The sequence below is a fragment of the Nyctibius grandis genome, chromosome Z (genome assembly GCF_013368605.1).
Source record: "Nyctibius grandis isolate bNycGra1 chromosome Z, bNycGra1.pri, whole genome shotgun sequence".
Taxonomy (NCBI): Eukaryota; Metazoa; Chordata; class Aves; order Nyctibiiformes; family Nyctibiidae; genus Nyctibius; species Nyctibius grandis.
This window is the reverse complement of record NC_090695.1, coordinates 97,501,060-97,506,714: the sequence shown is the minus strand read 5'-3', so window position 1 is coordinate 97,506,714 and position 5,655 is coordinate 97,501,060.

The window sequence follows — 5,655 nt, the reverse complement described above, 5'->3', positions numbered from 1 at the left end:
AGCAGTTTATTTTTCTTTCATTTTTATGTTTAAAAGAGCCTTCAAAATTTTAAAGAAAATATTATCCGTTGACCTGCAGGCCAAGAAATCCCCTTATAGCATTGCACGAATGTGTAAGGATCTGAAAGGCTTCTGGAAACAGGAGCTATCCACATTGTTTTGCTGGCTAAAATGCGTGAAACAGAGATCCAAATTGCATCATTGCAGTTAATTTTACTTTTCTCTCTGGGCCAAGAATAGGAGGTTTATGATGGGAAGGAGCTGGGGGATGCTGGGTTTGGGTTTGGCGTTTTTCAGTTCAGCGGAGTCATTCTTTTCCTGTGCCTGGAACCGTCCGTGTCGTGGTGTACAAACCATCTCTGGAGGAGATGGAGCCGTCAGGCCTGGCTGGGGCCGGTCTTACAGTTTAGTTAGATCCGTGCCTAAACCGGTTGATCTAAACAGATGCGAAGTTTTTTTCCGTGTTTGTTATCTGGATTCCGTAACTAACCTGTAAAGTCCTTAGGAGATGAGAGTCCTTCAGGGTCACTGCCTCGGTGACGGAGGAGCCATGTTGAAGCTGCTGATGGCAGAGGGTGGGGGCTGCTGATGGAGGCAGGAGGTGCCAGGAGCTCTCCCTCTGGGCAGGACACAGGCACAGCTCCTACACAGCTTTATTTTGGGTTGCCGACTCCTCAAACACATCCCCTGGCACTGACAGCAGTGTCTAGGTGACGTGGAGCCAGTGAGCAGCCACCCAACCTCAACTCTCTGCGTTGGGCTCCTGCCATTTGGTTTTACTGATGGAAACACTCAAGTTTTTCTTGAGCAACTGCTTCAACACACCCTTGAATTCCCATCTCTCTTTTTAAATCAAGTCAAGGCCTTACCAGCTAAACTGGCACAGCATAGGTCAGCGGGAAAAGTAGGTGTTGCCCATGCTGAGGCATCTGCTGGCAACCAGAGCTCTTCGTGCTTAAGTCACTGGTCTTTCCAGGGAGGTGATTTCAGTGTAACCTTGTGAAAAGCTGCTGGAGAGCATCAGCATCGGGAGGGCATCAGCCTCTGGAGGGCATCAGCATCAGCCATTGCACTAACAGCAGGTGGGACCAACAACATTTTGGGGCAGAGCCTGGTTTCAGTGTTGCCACTTCTAAACTGAGGGCTGGATTTTAGTGTAAGAGACTGTGTGGATCCCGCAGCGCAGTGCTGTGCGGCCGGGAGCAGCCCCCCGGGGTGGGCAGGGCTCTGCCTCTCCCCAGCTCCTGCCCAAAGGGCGCGCGGGGGATTTGAGCTCGGCCCAGATACGCTTGAGGTGTCATTACCCTGGAATTTGTGGCAGAGGAAGAAATATTAAGCAAATCTTTTGCAATTATCTTTGCCCGCAGCGGTTAGTCCAGGTCCCCCCTTTACATCTTTTTCTTTTCAAATCTCCTCGTCGCGAAGTTGGCTGCTTTTGAACCGGGTGGTGCTTCGGTGGCCTCAGGAGCAGCAGTTTCCATGGTAACTCAGAAGTCCCCATTTTTGCAGTGTCACGGTTGTAGCAGGTCACAGCCACCACCGCTGCCAGGGGACCAGGAGGATCCCGAGCCAGTCCCGTCCCAGCTCCAGCAGCACGAGAGCCAGCGCCAGTCAGGGCGTGAGCAGGAGCACCGTATGGCTGAGTTTGGCGTTACCATCCCTCACCTTCCTTGACCTCCTGGTTGCAAAAAAGCTGGGTGGGGTGTGCGGCAGTGCTGCAGGGTCACCCCCGAGGCCATTCTGTGCCATGGGGCTTCTGTCTCCAGCCACATCTTTGCTATTTGTGCTGGCACAAGCCCCAGTGTTGGGCGGCTCTCAGACTTCTTTTCACCTTTTCCTCTGTCTTTTTCTCTTCTGGATGTTTTCCCATCATTATCAGAATGGGGCTTTTCTTTCTTTATGGGTGTTTCGAACCAGCCCAAGCTCCACGGGAAGGATGCTGTGACAAGGTGCCCTCTGTAATCGAACCCCGCTGCCCAGGGGCTTTGCTTTGGGGCATCTCCACGTGGCTGCTGAAGGCTGGGTGGCTTTGGGAGGGGTCTGGAAAAGCAGCTGGCCAGGGGTTAGATCACGGCTTCTAGGGCTCCTCCAGAGCCAGGAACAAGGCAGGGGGGAGGGAACTGAAATTCCCTTGAATTTCTGTGCACGGGAGGGAGGGAGGATTAGTCCCATTAGGGCAGAGCACTCGGGGTAATCCCGCTTTCAAATTAAGGATTTCACTGTCATTAATCTGATGTCAAAATAAATAGGGCAGGAGCTTAATGCCTTGAGGGAGCTGCAAGCACAGGAGGAGAAGGTGGGCTGGAGGGGCTGAGCCAGGGACAGGACCATTCAGCTCAGACCCCTCCAGTCGCATCCTCTCGGGAAGGGTTTGGGAAGGAGGGAGGACAGGAGCATCCCCAGGAAACGTCTGAGCCCTGAGCAGGGGCTTCCTCCTCCCTCTCTGGTCCGTTCTCTGGCCAAAGCAGAACTGATCCCTCCAGTGGGTTTTCTTCCACCTTTTCAGCCTTTTTGTCAAAGGCAACACAAGTTTTCTTTTGTCTCTTGTCTTTCCACGTGCGGCAGCGTTGCCGTTTGCCATCCCGCGGCGGTGGCTGACCCTTGCTGACCACGCCGACAACCTCTAAGCATCTGTGACCACACAGCTAAGGGAGACCCTTTCTTTTTTCTGTTAGAAAATTAAAACAACTCTTCTGGCGTCCTGAAAGACACCGAATTCGGCTTTGGTGTTAGATGGACGGGGGACAGTGGTGGCTCTGCCTGTCTTTAGGGAATCAGGGCACTTGTTTCAACTCCAGTGACAGTTCTTCTCATGCAGGTGATTATTTAACCATAAAAACCACAATTAGATCATTCAGAAGAAAGAAAGAAAGAAGTTTTTTTAGAGAACTGATGAGCACCTGAACAAAGGTCCGGGGTAGCTCAGCAGAACAGGGGCTTTACCCCACAAACACCTCAGCGTTAGGCTTCAGTCACTCTGCTGAAATAAAAAATCAGATGCCAGATCCAGAGGGCAGGCAGGTTTTCTGCTCAGAAAATTTTCATTTTTTATCATGATGGGAGTGATCTGAGCAGCAAACAGGCACCGACCCAGAAGCCAGAAGAGCCCAGGGTGTGGGAGAGCCTGGCATCCATCCGGGTTTCCCTGTACTCCTGAGGACTCCCTTCAGCAACGGGCTGTGCCTCTGCCTTGCTGGGGACAGACTCTTCCATGGTTTATGCAAAAAAGCCTTAATTGAATGTTGCCGTCAAAACTGGTCCATGCCAACGATTCACTTTTGACAAATCAGTGTTTTCTAATGGAAAACAAAATCTAATTCTTGATCAGTTCTGCTAGAAACAAGGGCTCAGGCAGTGGAGAGCAGGATGGAGAACATCAGAGCAGGATCAGAACATCCAACCAGCAGCCCTCGGTGGATGGTGGATTCAAAAGCCTTTGCACTCCTGTGGGAAGGAAAAGCCGAGGTTACACGATTCCCCATTGCTGGAGCAGCAGGGGATGGAGCAGGCACGAGCCCAGGGGCAGTGTCCCGGGGCAGGATGGGGGAGCAAGGCTGGAGCAACCAGGTCCAGGGCCAGTGTGCTTCCCTCCTCCGGGGGATGCAGGAGACCTAATTCATCAGCATAGTTATGCCTTTTTTGAACAGTTCAAAATCTGTATGCTTATATTTTTTTACTTTAAAGGAAAAAAAAAATCTGCAAGTATAATAAGTGAGATGAATGCAACCGCGGGGACCCTGGGAATAGCGCAGGAGCCGTGTTTACAGGGAGTTCCACAGGAATCCCATCAAGCCGTGCAAATATTGTGAGTAGGATGAGGCCAGGGGTTGGGCTTTGTTTGGGGCTGGTGTGGGCTGGTTTATCTATGGAGCAGGATTTCCACTCTGCTGCTGATCACGCGAAAGGGAAGGGGATCCAAAGAGCCCCTGAAGATGTCAAAGATCACAAAGAAGTCATTGAAAGGAGAGAGAAATTAAAATAAACCAGCGTTGGTATTTCAGCGATGCACAAGTCCTCCGGGGCTGTGGCCAGGAGCTTCGCCTGCTCCAGCTCCTTCTGCATCGCTGATGGAGTGACCTGGGGTTTTATTTCATTTGTTTATTTGATTTCATGCATTTCCATTTTAGACAAGTGGGTTTCCAAGTCTGACGTGTTTGGACTCCAGCACAGGCTCCAAGGTGTTCCTAGCTCTGAATTTTCCAGTTAAAGCCCTCTCTAAAGCAAGAAGTGGTTTGGGTTCAGGTTTTAGGGACGCTGCAGGACCTGACCCCACTGATTTCTCTTTTTTCTTTTAATCTGGATAAATGAGAGCATGTGTGCAGAAGTAGTTTGAGCCTGCAGCCCTGCACTTGCCTAATCTTATGCTGCGATAAATCTTACGCTGAACTGCTAAAATGCCAGATAAAATACTTCTAAAAGCAGCTGGGATAAATACGGTAGGTATTTTTGTTCAGGTTTCCACAGCAGGAGAATTGTTGTTATCAGAAATAAGACAATGTCTCTGTGTTGCTTTCTCCATGATCCCTTGCTCACACATGTTTTTGTGTCTGAAAGCATAAAGGTTTATTCATACACAGATGTTTCCAATTATTTTCCTAAGAACAGTTCTCTCATTCATGCTTAATTCGTGAAACTCCTGTTTAGTCCCCCCAAATCTTTCTTTATTATTTTTAGTAGTCATACCAGCAGCAATCGTGAGCTCTGGGCCTGTTTTGCACTGATGCAAACAACCACTTACTACTTCGAAACTATTAATGGTGCAGTTGAGCGCTGGTCGGTCCTGGAGGAGAATATAGTCTTTTTTTTTGGTGACTGGGGACATCCAACCCTGAGCCCTTTCCATCCCTTTCGAAGCCTGTGCTGTGCACCCTGGGCCCTGGTTTACACCCCGTATCCCGATGTGCCGCCATCCTTGGCCCTACCAGCTTGTGCCACCAGCTTGGCTTTGTTTTGCCTTCATTCTCAGTCATGATGTAGAGCTCAAAATGGACTCTGTAACTCCTTGAGACTTAGAAACTGGGTAGGAAGGAGGTCGCCTGCATTCAGCACCCATCCCCATGACTCAAGGTGGAAACAAGGAGAGCAACCTCACTGGTTGGAGCAAGGAACTGGGCACAAGTTGGCTTTCTGGTGGTGCCTGAATTAATTTGTCTTTCTTTGTCTTGCTTTCTTTAGCTTGGTAGTGAAAGAAGTAATGTTAGTGGATGTGTGGGGTGATTCACTGGTAAAAACCCTTTGAGATCTGGAGATGAAAGTGGCTGTGGGAGGAGGACAGAGGCGGCTGTGCTCCCGGCTGCCCCGGGGTGTGCATGAAGTACAGAAGAGGATGGCGATGTGGAGGACTCGAGAGGGACAGCGTAGCCATGGGCCTGGCTGTGCTCCTCTGACTTTGGTGCTGCGTAGGAAATGAAAGGCATCCTTTGTCTCTTCATCTCAACAGGAGCACGCTTTCTAAGGCCCTCCTCTCAGCTGCCAAAAACTTCAAACCTTAGCAAATCTGGGATGGTTGGTAGCGTTTTCTTTTGTGCTCGGGGAGGAGTGAAGGCTTTTTTGACGTGTAAATAGTGCGGTGCTTCAGCTTCCCCCCCTCCCTACGGCCGCTGAAGCGTTGTGCCCTCCTTAACGCCCTCCTCTCACCTGGTTCGAGCACGTCAG